General features: G+C 30.9%; 1 long non-coding RNA gene across 1 annotated transcript; it reads left to right on the forward strand.

Moving 5' to 3' along the window:
* Positions 1-15,370: 15,370 nt before the first annotated feature.
* LOC131801064 (uncharacterized) lies at positions 15,371-17,734 on the forward strand. The gene is made up of 4 exons (XR_009341682.1): positions 15,371-15,605; positions 15,670-15,734; positions 17,070-17,603; positions 17,668-17,734. It is a non-coding gene; the product is annotated as an uncharacterized LOC131801064 (long non-coding RNA).
* Positions 17,735-18,333: the final 599 nt, after the last annotated feature.

The following is an 18,333-nucleotide window of genomic DNA, read 5'->3' on the forward strand; positions in this document are numbered from 1 at the left end:
AATTTGGATTGAAGATCGGTGCAGATATGGCTATAGCTCTCATATATATTGTTCCTCCGATTTTTTATATTTGTTACCCACAGTAATATGCACTCCGTAACAACGATATTCAGGGAAATATATGAAATACAGCTCAAAAATATATATAGCTCCCATATATATCAAATGGGCAATACATGTCCGAATTTAAAAGATACAAACGCTTCGGCATGTTTAGTCTTTTGAACTTTAAATTATAATTATAATAATAGCGTGTATGATTGAATTCTACAGTAAAAGCTTTTAATTGTTATGTGGAGCTCTACTAAATTAGCAAAGTGGTGTAGGGTATCATAAAGTCAGCCCAACCGACTTAAAGACTTTTTTTACTGGTTTCTTTTCCAATCTTGTGGGGTACAATGTAATTGATTACTCGTGACATGCATTAACGCCATAGCCATAACCCTTACCGTTGAAACCAATTGAATTTTGTTTTTCTGGTTTTGGTTACTTCATAGCATAGTTCATTTTGTATAAATAAATTATATCTAATGTCTAGTAGCCTCTTCGCAAATAATTGTCCTGTGTTATAAACATTTTAATTCGCTATGTCAAATTTCAATAGCTAACCTTAAAGTGCAGTTTTCTCGAAACGGAATCTCTTGCGATGTGTCACTCTGTTTGAGTGAATGAGCGATATGTTAAAAAAAGAACAACCACGCAACAATTTGTTAGCTCGCTCAGTTGGCTATGTTAAATTACTTTATGGTTATATAATTGTTCTTGGAATAGTTTTATTTTACGATGATGGTCTGTTATAAAATTGCAGAGCACTGACCTATACCATAGAATGATGGATGATAGCAACAGCGACAGCAGTGGACAAAAGGTAAACGCAATGTGTGTTTTCCAAAAATCACAAACTAGTTTTGGCCCATTAGGTTATGCCCTCCAAAAAAACATTTTTATAAATTTTTTCTAATAACCTTAAAATTTGTAACAATTGTTGCAAATTGTAACTGTAACTGGGGTAGTCTGTTAACACAAAATTCCTGCGAAAGAGAGAGTTGAATGAGAGACATATTGACAGTTACTCTACGGCAGAGCTGTCCAACAAGAACAAGAGCTCTCTCGCCAGTCTAATTTTTCTCAGTTCTTTTAAATCATCAACAAATGAGTGTTAAAAGATTATTCATAATTTTTTTTCTGTATCAATACGCTCTATAAATAATCTTGGACAATATTCATGTTAAACCAGTAAAGAGAGTCAAAATTCGAGCGGTGCCAACTTATGATACCCAACAGGACTATAACTATTTAGTAGAGTCCCGTGTAGCAAATAAATGTTCATTGTCTATTAGGCTTTAGGGCGGCTTGAATTTTAAATAGCCTATAGAAGCTATATCTTAATCGATTTCCATTAAACGTGACTGAGGTAAATTTATGTCGTGTGACCTCTCGAACCAAGTATCGTTGCATGTTATGACTTTCGGAATAGCTAATAAACAAGTAAAAAAGTATCGGTCGATTTTGCCGACAGATGCATACCTTCTGCGCTCTTGACCCTCTATGGAGTGGGTTTTGAAAGAATGGGTCAATATTGTCCATTTTGTATCGGACCTAAATAAATCTATCTATCTATATATATAAAAATCAATTGTTGTTTGTTGGTAACGGAATCAGTTGAAAACGGCTGGACCGATTTGCATTATTTTTTGCACAAACGTTTGTCATACCTTGAGTTAGGTTTTTAAAGAAAAAAATATTGACCACGCCTCCTTTTACGCCCACTATTTCGATTTATCTAAAATCCTTATATTTCCCAAATATACAAGATATTGGTTTAAAAATTATTACACGAGATACTGTTGACCTTCCCTCCAACCCTGAGTATTTGTTTGGGGGCTGAGGTACTGACCACGCATACTTTTTAATCTATCTATACATCCATATATATAAATGAAAGTTGTGTTAGTTACTACGCTTATAACTTAAGAACCGCTGGACTGATTTTAACGATTCACACAAATTCGGAATTGTCTCTTATCCGAAAAGGATAATATCCAAAAAAAATCGCGTAAAAATGTGATATGTTAACATTTTCATTTTGACTTTTGAAATGTACAATAGTAATGTTTTATTTTGCATGATTTTTTCCATTTTTACTTACTTTTTATACCCTACACCACATAGTGGTAAGGGTATTATGTCTTTGTGCATTTGTTTGTAACATGGAGAAGGAAACGAGATAGACCCATAGTTACTTTTGAGAACCTTCATAGAATCATTTTCTGAGTCGATTTATGCATGTCAGTCCGTCTGTCCGTCCGTCCGTCCGTCTGTCCATGTATTCTTGTGAACAAAATGCAGGTCGCATTTATTATCCGATTGAGATGAAATTTTCCAAACAATATTTTTTTGGCCCAAGGACGAACCCTATTGAAATTGGTGAGAATCGGATCAAATTTAGATATAGCTCCCATATATATCTTCATCCGATTTCGGGTTAAATGTGCACCAAATATCCACTATCAGTCCAAATTACCTGAATTTTGGCACACCCAACCGAGTTCGGCCTAGAAGCAAGTATATCAAATTTGGAGAAAATCGGTTCAGATATAGCTATAGCTCCCATATATATCTTTCATCCGATTTGATCTTTAAGTCCCTCACATTCCTACTATGCACTCCACAACCGTGATATTTGGTACCAGGTATTAGATGGAGCACAGAAATAGCTGTTTTAAATTTTATCGAAATCGGTTCAGATTTGGATATAGCTCCCGTATATATCTTCATCCGATTTCGGGTTAATTGACCACCAAATGGCCAATATCAGCCCAAATGGCCCGAATTTTGGCACATGTGACCGAGATTAGCCTTAAAGCAAATACAACAAATTTGGAGAAAATTGGTTCAGAAACAGCTATAGCTCCCATATATATCTTCATCCGATTTCGGGTTAAATGTGCACCAAATGTCCACTATCAGTCCAAATAACCTGAATTTTGGCACACCCAACCGAGTTCGGCCTAGAAGCAAGTATATCAAATTTGGAGAAAATCGGTTCAGATATAGCTATAGCTCCCATATATATCTTTCATCCGATTTGGTGTTTAAGCCTCTCACATTCGTAATATGCACTCCACAAGAATGATATTTGGTACCAGATATAAGATACAGCCCAGAAATAGCTGCTTGTAATTTTATCGAAATCGGTTCAGATTTGGATATAGCTCCCATATATATCTTCATCCGATTTCGGGGTAATTGTGCACCAAATGGCCGATATAAGTCCAAATGGACTGAATTTTAGTTCATCGGACCAAATTCAGCCTAGAAGCAAGTATATCAAATTTAGTGAAAATCGGTTCAGATATAGATACAGCAACCATATATATGTTTCATCCGATTTAGAGTTTTAGTCCCATACATTCGTAATATTCACTCCACAACCGTGATATTTGGTACCAGGTATTAGATGGAGCACAGGAATAGCTGTTTTAAATTTTATCGAAATCGGTTCAGATTTGGATATAGCTCTCATATATATCTTCATCCGATTTCGGGTTAAATGTGCACTAAATGGTCAATATCAGCCCAAATCACCAGTCTAGAAGCTAGTACGTAAAATTTGGAGAAACCCGGTTCAGAGATAGCTATAGTTCGTAAAATGCACGATAGAATTAGATAGATTTTGATTTTGTACCAAATATGTCATAGAGCTCTGAAATACCCTGTATAAACCTTTTTACGAGAGCTCTACTAAATATGCATAGTGGTGGAGGGTATCATATAGTCGGCCACGACCGACTTTTGAGCATTCCTTACTGGTTTCTAATGTACATTGTGTTGTTTTGTTTTTTTATATTTTATTTTTGAATTCGAATATTAATACCAATTTATTTAATTGACTTGATTTCTTGAGAACTGAAATTGATGGCTGGTTACATGGAAGTGTAGTACCGAATTATGTGGTGGCGAAACGGAATAGATGATACCGAAATAATTTAATGCGGTCACACCAAAGTTAAAAGATAATTACTTTTTCAAAATCGTTAACAAAAATCACGAAAAAAGAGATCTCATTGCAACAATTCTCAAAACGGGAAAATATCGAAAAAAATTCCAATGGAATTGAATTTTAAAATCAAAGTTCATTCTATTGACAAACTTAGTAAGGATCTTAAAACAGTTGCTGTAAAAAATCATCGAACAAGTTGAAGATTTTTTCAATTTGTTATTCTTCTTTTGTCAATTTTTTTCAATTTGTAATATCATATTGAATTCAGTGGATTTTTTGTGAACAAAATAAAGAATAATTTTCCACTATATACAATTTTTCACCAAAAAAAAAAAAATGAAATAAGTGCGAAATACGATGGTAACTGACATCTACCTTTCAACTTCAGGGCCTACATCGTGCTTCAGCTGGAAGATGCGCAGACATTTAAACAAACAAAAATGACCGAAAAAGACTAATGGGGCATATTTCAAAGCGTGGCCCTACTACTTCTTTCATGTGACAATAATCCGTCCAATCAAAGCTCAAAATGCAAAAAAATTTGGGAGTACAATCGGTAAAATACCAAATATAAAGGGTGCAAAATAGTAGAGCGAATGGGACTTTTAGTAAGAAAAGGATTTCTATCCCTCCAAAAATTCTTCCTGAACATTTAAGATACCTTAAATCGCTTTTGCAGGTCATGATATCGATCTTAATTAACCATCGTATGATTTAAGCCATTTTTAAAGTCTTCGCCACATTCTTCTATTTTTGGACCTCTTCGCATAAAATTTTCGGAGTGGGGCCATATTGGTCTTGACCACTAAAAATTGTATTTATGCTACCCTGGGATAAGGAACCATCGTACAGATAATTGCCACATAGAAATTTATTCATGTAAAGTCCCCACATTGGAGTATCCCCAAGTCCATTTTCACATCTAATGTGTGGTCAAAAAAGAAAAATTTGTATTCTATTGAATTAGTAACCCCCAAGAGAATATTGGTTGGGAACGTAGATTTGGGATATACATCTATATGAAATAAATTGTGAAAACATGAACAAATTACAAATATAAGAAAGTAGCACGGGACCGAATATTTGTTGAATCGTCATTGAATTATACTATCCGATGAAAAAATATGGACTTTATGGGGTCTCCAACTTACAATTTAAATGGCAAATAAAATAAATTCCCATCTTACGGTAATGGGTGTAAAATAGAAATTATATTTGACTATTCTGAAATCAGTCTGCCCTCAATTATTAGGTGGATAAAACTATTTTTATACCCTCCACCAAAAAAGGTATGGAGGGTATATTAAGTTCGTCATTCCGTTTGTAACTCATCGAAATAATCATTTTAGACCCAACAAAGTATATATATTCTTGATCAGCGTAAAATTCTAAGACGATTTAGCCTTGTCCATCCGTCTGTCCGTCCGTCCGTCTGTTGTAATCACGCTACAGTCTAAAAGAATTAAGATAGGAAGCTAAAACTTTGCACAGGTCAAGTTCGAAGATGGGCTATATCGGTCCACGATATCGTATAGCCCCCATTTAACGGTACCCCCGATATTCGGTATTTTGATGATGTTAGCCACATTTTTCAATGGAATTGTCTGAAAATCCACACAAGTAGTTCCTTGTGGGTACTTTATACCTCGGCAGAGAATTATCTATATAGGTCCACAATATCGTATAGCCTCCATATAACGGTACCCCCGGTATTCGGCATTTTGATGATTTTAGCCATATTTTTCAATGGAATTGTCTTAAAATCCACACAAGTAGTTCCTTGCGAGTAATTTACCCCCTGAGAGAGAATTTTCTATACAGGTCCACGATATCGTACATCCCCATATAACGGTACCCCCCGATATTCGGTATTTTGATGATTTTACCCACATTTTTCAACGGAATTGTCTGAAAATCCACACAAGGAGTACCTTGTGGGTACTTTATACCTCGGCAGAGAATTATCTTTATAGGTTCACAATATCGTATAGCCCCCATATAACGGTACCCCCCGATATTCGGTATTTTGATGATTTTACCCACATTTTTCAACGGAATTGTCTGAAAATCCACACAAGTAGTTCCTTGTGGGTACTTTATACCTAGGTATAGGTCCACAATATCGTGTATCCCCCATGTAACGGTGCCCCCGATATTCGGTATTTTGATGATTTTACCCACATTTTTCATCGGAATTGTCTGAAAATCCACACAAGGAGTTCCTTGTGGGTACTTTATACTTCGGCAGAGAATTGTCCATACAGGTCCACGATATCGTATAGCCCCCATGTAACGGTACCCCCAAGGTATTCGGTATTTTGATGATTTTTGCCACATTTTTCAATGGAATTGTCTGAAATTCCACAAACGGAGTCCCTTGTGGGCATTTTACCTCCTCAAAAAGAATTGTCTATATAGGTCCACGATATCGTATATCCCCCATATAACTGTAACCTCCGATATTCGGTATTTTGATGATTTTACCCACATTTTTGAACGGAATTGTCTGAAAATCCACACAAGGAGTTCCTTGTGGGTTCTTTATACCTCGGCAGAGAATTATCTATATAGATCCACGATATTGTATAGCCCTCATATAACGGTACCCCCGATATTCGGTAGTTTGATGTTTTTAGCCATATTTTTCAACGGAATGGTCACAAGGGGTTCTTTGTACACAAGGGGTTCTTTGTGAGCACTTTACCCACCGACAGAGAATTCTCTATATAGGTTAACGATAACGTATAGCTCCCATATAACGGTACCTCCGATATTCGGTATTTTGATGATTTTAGCCACATTTTCCAATCGTATTGTCTGAAAATCCACACACGGAGTTCCTTGTGAGTACTTTACACACAGACATAGATTTGTCTTTATAGGTCCACAATATCGTATATCTCCCAATATATCGGCACCTTCCTATATTAGATATTTTAAAGATTTTAAAAGAATTTTTATTGGATTTTATTTTTTTGAAAATTTTCTAATTCGTTCCAAATGGTGGAGGGTATTCAAAGTTCGGCCCGGCCGAACTTACTGCTTTTTTACTTGTTTTTTTTTTTTAGAAATTGCCAAATTTGTAAAATCGTTTTTACTTGTTATTATATATGAAGCTCGGAGTCGGATGAGCTATATTCCATTGATGAAGGTTATATTGATGATTTTATTCCGCTCATATGCATGTTATTTTTATTGGATTGGGCATATCGGTCCACATTGTCCAATTGCCAATATAGAAAGGTTTCTGGCCTTCCTAATAACTGTCAGTGTATATAAGTGCCTCCAGATGTTCTGTATCCGAATGGTTTCTAAAAACTAATTTGATATTTATAAATTGAGTGGCAAAAGTAATACAGCGGTGCACCGATAATGGGGTATTATTTTTCATTTTTATACCCTCCACCATACTATGGAGGGTATATTAACTTTGTCATTCCGTTTGTAACTCCTCGAAATACTCATGTCAGACCCAACAAAGTATATATATTCTTGATCAGCGTAAAATTCTAAGACGATTTAGCCATGTCCGTCTGTCTGTCTGTCTGTTGTAATCACGCTATCTTTCGAATGAATTGAGATAGATGGCCAAAATTTTGCACACATGTTTATTTTTCCAGTAGGCAGGCTAAGTTCGTAAATGGGCCATGTAGGTCCACGTTTTCATATAGCCCCCATATAACGGTACCTCCCTATATTCGGTATTTTGATGATTTTAGGGACATTATTCACGGGAATTGTTTCAAATTTGGTATTTGAAGTTCGTAATGTATACTACAGTCTAAGATAGAAAATTGTCTGTGCAAGTCCATGTCTTCGTATAGCCCCCATATAACGGTACCTCTCGATATTCGGTATTTTGATGATTTTAACGACATTATTCACGGGAATTGTTTCAAATTTGGTACTTGAAGTTCAAAGTGGATACTACACCCTAAGACAGAAAATTGTCTGTGCAGGTCCACGGTACCCCCGATATTCGGTATTTTGATGATTTTAGCAACATTTTCCAATGGAATTGTCTGAAATTCTACACAAGGAGTTCTTTGTGAGTACTTTACCCTCAGACATAGATTTGTCTATATAGGTCCGCAATCTGGTATATCCCCCCATATATCGATAGTAGGTATTCTAAAGATTATAACAGAATTTTTAATTGATTTAACTTTTTTGAAAATTTTCTAATTCGTTCCAACTGGTGGAGGGTATTCAAAGTTCGGAACGGCCGAACTTACTGCTTTTTTACTTGTTTTATCTCACTTTTGTTCTCACAATTGTACTCACTCTAGAGGTCGCCTCATAGCTATCATCAGAGTAGAGTCCTAATACTATTGGAGATGATGCTGTATTTTTCCCAGATTTTGCAATTGCTTGGCAGGGAGCAGTCGCTGTAGAAGACTTTCAGATCTACAAAAACGTTATCGCAATTTATAATGGTGGATAAGTATCACATGATCGGCCATGTCCGATTGTAGCCTTTAAGGCATACGTACATATATACAATATTGTCGTAGCCATAACCAACCCCGTAACAGTACTCACATTTAATACATGCGATTAACGGTGCCATAACATAAAAATGAAAGAGTAGGGCGAAAAATATATGCCATAAGTAATATAATATTACATTATTACTTGTGGCACGGCACTTGTTAATGTTTTCAACAGCAAAATTTTGAATATTGTTTGTCAATTTTTTTTTTCAACAATTAAAAAGAAATAGAAAATAGAAAGAAATAAATGTAATTTTTTTTCTTTAATAAAAATTCATCCAATAGCCTTCAAAATGGGAATATTGACGGCCTACGTATCACAGGTCTACAGATATCTAAAAATATCTACAAATCCACAAAGTCTGCCCAACTGACATTGCCAATTTGATCGTGCCCCAGAAGAATCGTGCAATTCCCCGCTGTTCGAAGGATCCAACCGGAGAGTTAATCTTTGGGGACTTAGGCTTACCACTATGCCTAGAATTGAAGAGCCTACATGTAAAGTGGTGCTTGCCAAAATTTAATTTTATTTCCAGAACCTTGTTAATTCATCACTCAGTCATCAGTAAACATAAATTATTTTGTTACTTATTTTTTTTTTTTTGTTTGATAAACGTTCCCAACGCCATCTTTATGCGAATATTACTCAGCTTTTAAGGCTATTTATCAGAGTTTTAGTAGTTACTTCTTTCTACCGATTCCTGCCATTATGATGATATTGGAGGTTTGAAGGAAGCAATAATAGCTTTTCTCGGCCATTTTGTCGACATCCGTACAGTGGTAAAGATATTCAGTTTTAAAAAGTTTTCATTGAAATCTGTGATTTCCTTAAATTTGGATACTGCTACAACCAGAAAATTTAAAATTTTCTTTGCGAGCAAAGATAAAACAATAACAAAATTTTGTACTGGTAAGTTTTGTTTAATGGTTTTTCTAAATATTGGCACTTAATTTTTTTTTTTGAAATCTGTAGATTTCTGCCACAGACGTGCAATCTTTTGATATACAATTGTTACAATTAGTTATAAAGCTGTAAGTCCTCATATTTGGAGTTTCAATCATTTATATGATTATTATGGTGCCATATCGTCAATACGGTAATGATCAATCATAATCATTATCTCCCCCTTCTCAATTAATGTGAGAATTTTATATTTTTTTCTTGTCCATAGATTTGGCACCAAATACCTTGTAACAATTATATCAAGCGAAACGAATACAAAATACCGGTTCTGTTCTACTCATCAATCTAAAATTGCTGCTTTGCTCTCGACGATCATCATTAGTCAGTCCACCAACAGTTTGTGCTTTGCAAGGCTTGTGTGTTCCTCACGTGAGCAAAGGAATTTGAGATTTGCCAAAGAAAGTTATTCAAAGAAATTCAACATATAAAACGTAGTGTTGCCGATTGACAAAAGCTGAAAATATTGATTAAAATCCTCCGAGTCCCAGCTAAACATCATTACTTTAATAAAACAAACGCTGGAAGCTAAATTTCAAGTAAAAACAACAACAACAACAAAAAGAAACACCATCTAAATGTGTAAAATTCCTATCATTACCCTAAATTTAAATCCTCAATATTTGGAAAGTATTTAAATATGTAATTATCAGCAAATGAATTCCAAGTGATAATGATCAAAATCTAACATTGGTCTTCAGGCTAAAACTCATATTAAAAACCATTTGAAGTTCATGTGCTGATAATAAGTTACACTGTGAAAATGTTCATTATAGAAGAACCCAGCATTTATTCTTTTTTCCTTACTTTTCTTTTGATCCAACAGGCAAGCATACAACCTAGCTACACAATCATCATAACATACATATGTTGTGACGTACATACAAAACATTTGTAATGCATGTTCGTGAATAGTGGGTTTTGTGCTTTGCTAAAGGTTGCATAGTAATATTTAGCAATGCTAAGCTATTAGGTTTAAGCGTGTTGCTCAAGTCCGTATACAAATGTTTAGCAACATTGTTGACCAATGAGAGAAGAAAACATCTAAGATAGCACTTCCTAGCAGTTCGCTTGCCATTACAATTTAATACCCATCCAAATGTATGCTATATTGTCAATAGGAAAAATTAAATAACAGTGGTTAATAGCATACAACTAGCATCCGAATCGGATGAGTCGTATTGATATTACATTGTGAAACAAAATCCATGTTAGAATTAAAGAACAAAACAAAATATAATTAAATGTGTCCATCGCACTTGCATCTGAATCGGATGCCTTTGTATTGTTTTGTTAAGTTTTTTATGTGTGTTATTGCAGCCGGTGTTGTACCGTTATTCATTTTTGATGCTTCTTTCTTTTTTAAAGCAAAATGTTATTCTGTGAAGTGTTTTTGAAAGTGCAAGTTGTGAATATTGAAAAAAGTTATTAAAATAAAATAAATCAATAAAATAAGAATATAGTAAGTGTTGTGTGTTAAATAAGTTAAATAAAATGTCAGGATTCAGTAGCAGAAATTAAAGACGATTAAAGAAAGTGAAGCCGACAATTTAAAAAGAAATGCACAGTTGAGGACGGACTGTTTGCAAAACAATGATATTGTACTAAATGAGCAGATTCCATGCATTCCAAAATTTTCGAAGATTTTGGAAAATATGTAAGAATATTAAAAACTCTCCGTTATAATCCATTAATAATTTAATTTCTTTCGGGTTAGTATCATAAAAATTATAATTTCACCAGATGGCCTTATTAAAAACTTCTGCAAAATTATTGACATTTCTATAATATTATCTTACAACTATGATGGTACCCAAAATAAAAAGCCGTTTAAGGAATTTAAGCTTTTAAACATGGCCATTTTCGGTAAGTTAAATTTTTTCTTACATATTTATTGAAAAGTGATATTATATTACCTTAAAATGTAGTCCATTAGTCTATTCTATAGTATAACTGTTTAATATTAAAAAATTGTTCTATATTTTCTATCTTATTTCAGAAGCTGTCATATGTGAAGGATTCAATGAACAGGATTACGCCAAAAAATTAGAAATTGTTTTAAATTCCCTAAGGCCAGACACTTCCGAACAATGTCCTACAATAAAAAACCTGGAAAATTTAATTTTTTCCCCTTAGTTTAAGCTATGTTTCTTTCCACGTCTTTTGAATAAGTTTTATGAATCTCTTTTTTATGCACTATTTCTAATTATAATAAGAATATTTTATTGTTGAAAACACTGTTCTATAATACGAATATTTTAATAAAAAACAGCTGAAATTTAAGTTCCATAATCTAAAATGTGTTGATAGATTTCGGACCCATCCAACATTCGCTTACATTGTCGGTCGATTTCGGACCCATCGAACATTCGCTTACATTGTCGGTAGATTTCGGACTCGTCTGACGGCCTAGGCCATCGCTGTGTAAATGTAAGTAGAAATTGTATACAGGCTTTGGATGGGTCACACCTACATTGTCATTGGTCTCAGATGGAAGATGTCTGTGCTAAAAAATCCGCTGGGGAGCGACGGTATTAAACACACAAACAAACAGTGAGTACTTGAACATCTCTTTGTTTGCATACTCTTAAATATTTTGTTATTGGTCAACAATATATGCATATGCGTAAACATTTTGAATTTTAGTTTCATAGTATCTAAGCTAATACTTCAATGATTTTAATTTTTCTCAATGATTTTAATTTTTCCTTTTTTTTGCTCACGTTACTTTTTCTTTGGTTATCAAATGAAATATATATGAATTTTCCTTTATTTCATCTGACATATAACAGTTTTTATTTTAACGGCATTTTTCGGCGGATTTTTTTTTTAATTTTCCAAGTGGTGGAGGTATTAAGCTCGTTCCGGCCGAACTTAGATGCTTTTTATACCCTCAGCCATGTGGCTAAAGAGGGTATATATCATTTGATACGGTCAAAACGTGCCTAGTCGAAATAACGGTTTTAGACCCTAGGTCTCTTTGGACCAAATCCGTTTCAGAACATTTGGAGTCGATCTACCGATGTCCGTCTGTCCGTCCGTCCGTCCGTCTGTCTGACTGACAAAGAAAATAATTTGTTGCCCAGAAAGAGAAAGGATAATCCGATTTTGCTCCAACTTTGCATATACCAATATTTGCGTCCGTGCTAGGTTAAGTGTGAAAATGGACAATATCGGTTCACTCCATCAATTACGTCCCCCAAAAATGGTCAACATTTTGAATAATTGCAACTCTCATAATATGTGATGTAAGAGTCCGATTGTCTTTTCACACATCTCAATATTTATATTAACCCAAGGTCTGGTGTTAAGATAGAATATATCGGTCCACTCCCTCTGGTACCTCCCCCACAAAAGGTCGAAATTTTCAAAAAAATATTTTTTGCACAGAAAGAGAAAGGATTATCTGATTTTGTTCCAACTTTGCATATCCTAATATTTGCGTCCGTGCTAGGTTAGGTGTGAAAATGGACAACATCGGTCCACTCCATCAAGTACCTCCCCCACAAATGGTCAAAATTTTGAATAATTACAATTCTCATAAAATAAATATGTAAGAGCCCGATTATCTTCAAATTTCACACATCCAAATATTTTTATTAACCCAAGGTCTGGTGTTAAGATGGACAATATCGGTCCACTCCTTCTGGTACCTCCCCCATACAAGGTCAAATTTTTCAAAGAAAAAAAAAACAAACAAAAATTATTTTCTGCACAGAAAGAGTACCAATAATCCGGGTTTGCTCCAACTTTGCAAATCCTAATATTTTCGTTCTAGGTCTGGTATAAAAATGGATATTATTTGCCCACTCTATCAAGTACCTCCCCCACAAAGGGTAAACATTTTGAATAATTATAATGTAGTGTTAGAATCCGACTGTCTTAAAGTTTCACACATTCCAATATTTTCCTAAATCCAAGATCTGGTGTTAAGATGGAAGATATCGGTCCACTCCCTCTGGTTTCCCTCCATAAGGGCTCAAAGTTTGGAATAACCAAAACATTTATAAAACTCGAAATCAGGTTATCTTTATATTTAATACATCCCATTATTTCCACTAACAAAAGATCCGTTGTGAAGATGTAATATATCGGTCCACTCATTCTGGTACCTCCCCCACAAAGGCTCAAAATTTTGAAAATCTATGAAGCTCATAAAAAGCGAAATTGACATCCGATTCTATTCATGACTTGGTACATCCCAAAATTTAAATTAACACAACACAGTCCAAACTTAGCACGTCGCAATATTTATATCATATTTATTTAGGTCCGACAAGAAGTGGCTAATATTGGCCAATTCCTTCGGAACCAACTGCATAAAGGTTTAAACATTTGATCAATCAAACCAGAAGTCAAAAGATTTTAAAATAATCGAACATTGGCTGAGGGTATACACCTGTCGGCAAAACCGACCGAAACTTTTTAACTTGTTTATTTCTTATTTGGGTATATTAAGTTCATCATTTTGGAGATGAAGCTGCATTTTTCTCAGATTTTGCAATTGCTTGGCAGGGAGCAGACGCTTAGGATACTCGTTCGTTCTAGTCAAAAGGCTTTCAGAATTGAATATTGTTTGTCAAAATTTTGTAAAAATTAAAAATAAATAGAAAATAGAAAGAAATACATTTAAAATATTTCTCTTAAAGATTTTAAGATGATTGAACATTTTGCCACACATTATTTGAAGTCAGACGCGAATGGATTTATCGGATGTACAGCAAGATTTCCATTTCATAGAAATCAATGTATGTATCGCATTTTCATGAAACTTCGAATAGTCAATAATCATTCATTCATTCATTCAATTCATCCAATAGCCTTCGAATATTTACGGCTTATATAAATATATATATATATATATATATACATATATATATATATATATATATATATATATATATATATATATATATATATATATATATATATATATATTTTAAAAAATAGAAAATATATATATTATAATTATCATCATTATTATCATTACTATTAATTTTTTTTATTTTTATTTAATTATAATTATGATTATTTTCTTCTGGTTTTTCGTTCGGCTTGGGGTCAGAATTAAAAAAAAAAGAAAAAAATATTATTATAATCATTATTATTATTATATATTATATATATATATATATATATATATATATATATATATATATATATATATATATATATATATATATATATATATATATATATATATATTATTATTATTATTATTATTAATTTGACTTTGCAGGTTCAGTTGATATGACTATCCTGATTAATGTCCGACCCGGCTCTGAACACAAGTACTCATAAGGTCTTTTGTCAACCCTCGCGAGGACCTCACTGCCTGCAAAGGTACCCTCGGGGTCACTTAAAGGACAACTGCAATACGAGGAAGGATAACGGCTCTGAGTTGGGACCCATAAGAAACGATGACAACAATTGAAACCCCCAAAAACACTGCAGAAGGAGTATATATATATATATATATATATATATATATATATATATATATATATATATATATATATATATATATATATATATATATATATATATATATATATATATATATATATATATATATATATATATATATATATATATATATATATATATATATTATTATTATTATTTTTATTATTTCTTGTCAGAATCTAACAAAAAAAAAAAAATTATTAAAAAAATATCATAATCATTATTAATTAAAATAATAATAAATAAATAAAAAATAAAAAATATCATTATTATTATCATTACTATTAATTTTTTTATTTTTATTTAATTATTATTATGATTATTTTCTTCTGGTTTTTCTTGAAACCCCCAAAAACACTGCAGAAGGAGAACCCGCCTTTAAGATGAGTTCAAGAACAAAGAGGATACCGGTGAACTCGCCAGCAGTAGCTGTGGAAATTGCGCAAATTGATAGCGCAACCCCAAAGATTAATACAGGAGCACCCCTCGCAGAGAGGACTCATATCTCGCCTATACAGGAGTTTATACTCCAGATGAGAAAATCCGAGGAAGAAGCACTTTCGAAATGTAACAATGTGCTACGTAAGATGAGAGAGGACATGAAGAAACACACATTATTTGAAGTCAGACGCGAATGGATTTATCGGATGTACAGCAAGATTTCCCTTTCATAGAAATCAAAGTATGTATCGCATTTTCATGAAACTTCGAACATTCAATAATCATTCATTCAATTCATCCAATAGCCTTCGAATATTTACGGCCTACATGTCACATGTCAGTGCCCCTAACAGGTCCAGAAGTCTATAAGGTAGGCGACCACTTAATAATTTATTTTATATATATATATTATATTTTTTATATTATATTTTTATTATTTCTTGTCAGAATCTAACAAAAAAAAAATTATTAAAAAAATATCATAATCATTATTAATTAATTTAATAATAAATAAATAAAATAAATGAAAAAATAAAAAATATATTATTATAATTATCATCATTATTATCATTACTATTTAATTAAAATAATAATAAATAAATAAAAAAATAAATAAATAAAAAAATAAAAAATATATATATTATTATAATTATCATCATTATTATCATTACTATTAAATTTTTTTTTATTTAATTATTATTATGATTATTTTCTTCTGGTTTTTCGTTTGGCTTGAGGTCAGAATTTAAAAAAAAAAAGAAAAAAAATATTATTATAATCATTATTATTTTTATTAATATATTATTATTATTATTATTATTATTATTATTATTATTATTATTATTATTATTATTATTATTATTATTATTATTATTATTATTATTATTATTATTATTATTATTATTATTATATTATTATTATTATATTATTATTTTATTATTATTATTATTATTATTATTATTATTATTATTATTATTATTATTATTATTATTATTATTATTATTATTATTATTATATTATTATTATATTATTATTATTATTATTATATTATTATTATTATTATTATTATTATTAAGTATTATTATTATTATTATTATTATTATTATTATTATTATTATTATTATTATTAGTATTATTATTATTATTATTATTATTATTATTATTATTATTATTATATTATTATTATTATTATTATTATTATTATTAGTATTATTATTATTATTATTATGATTATTATTATTATTATTATTATTATTATTATTATTATTATTATTATTATATATTATTAGTATTATTATTATTATTATTATTATTATTATTATTATTATTATTATTATTATTATTATTATTATTATTATTATTATTATTATTATTATTATTATTATTATTATTATTATTATTATTATTATTATTATTATTATTATTATTATTATTATTATTATTATTATTATTATTATTATTATTAGTATTAGTATTATTATTATTATTATTATTATTAGTATTATTATTATTATTATTATTATTATTATTTATTATTATTATTATTATTATGATTATTATTATTAGTATTATTATTATTATTATTATTATTATTATTATTATTATTATTATTATTATTATTATTATTATTATTATTATTATTATTATTATTATTATTATTATTATTATTATTATTATTAGTATTATTATTAATTTGACCTTGCAGGTTCAGTTGATATGACTATCCTGATTAATGTCCGACCCGGCTCTGAACACAAGTACTCATAAGGTCTGGTGTCAACCCTCGCGAGGACCTCACTGCCTGCAAAGGTACCCTCGGGGTCACTTAAAGGACAACTGCAATACGAGGAAGGATAACGGCTCTGAGTTGGGACCCATAAGAAACGATGACAACAATTGAAACCCCCAAAAACACTGCAGAAGGAGAACCCGCCTTTAAGATGAGTTAAAGAACAAAGAGGACACCGGTGAACTCGCCAGCAGTAGCTGTAGAAATTGCGCAAATTGATAACGCAACACCAAAGATTAATACAGGAGCACCCCTCGCAGAGAGGACTCATTCCTCGCCTAAACAGGAGTTTATACTCCAGATGAGAAAATCCGAGGAAGAAGCACTTTCGAAATGTAACAATGTGTTACGTAAGATGAGAGAGGCCATCAACAAACACACATTATTTGAAGTCAGACGCGAATGGATTTATCGGATGTACAGCAAGATTTCCCTTTCATAGAAATCAAAGTATGTATCGCATTTTCATGAAACTTCGAACATTCAATAATCATTCATTCCATTCATCCAATAGCCTTCGAATATTTACGGCCTACATGTCACATGTCAGTGCCCCTAACAGGTCCAGAAGTCTATAAGGTAGGCGACCACTTAATAATTTATTTTATATATATATTATATTTTTTATATTATATTTTTATTATTTCTTGTCAGAATCTAACAAAAAAAAAATATTAAAAAATATCAATCATTATTAATTAATTTAATAATAAATAAATAAAATAAATGAAAAAATAAAAAATATATTATTATAATTATCATCATTATTATCATTACTATTAAATTAAAATAATAATAAATAAATAAAAAAATAAATAAATAAAAAAATAAAAAATATATATATTATTATAATTATCATCATTATTATCATTACTATAAATTTTTTTTTATTTAATTATTATTATGATTATTTTCTTCTGGTTTTTCGTTTGGCTTGAGGTCAGAATTTAAAAAAAAAGAAAAAAAAATATTATTATAATCATTATTATTTTATTAATTATATTATATTATTATTATTATTATTATTATTATTATTATTATTATATTATTATTATTATTATTATTATTATTATTATTATTATTATTATTATTATTATTATTATTATTATTATTATTATTATTATTATTATTATTATTATTATTATTATTATTATTATTATTATTATTATTATTATTATTA

The sequence above is a fragment of the Musca domestica genome, unplaced genomic scaffold (genome assembly GCF_030504385.1).
Source record: "Musca domestica strain aabys unplaced genomic scaffold, Musca_domestica.polishedcontigs.V.1.1 14, whole genome shotgun sequence".
Lineage (NCBI taxonomy): Eukaryota > Metazoa > Arthropoda > Insecta > Diptera > Muscidae > Musca > Musca domestica.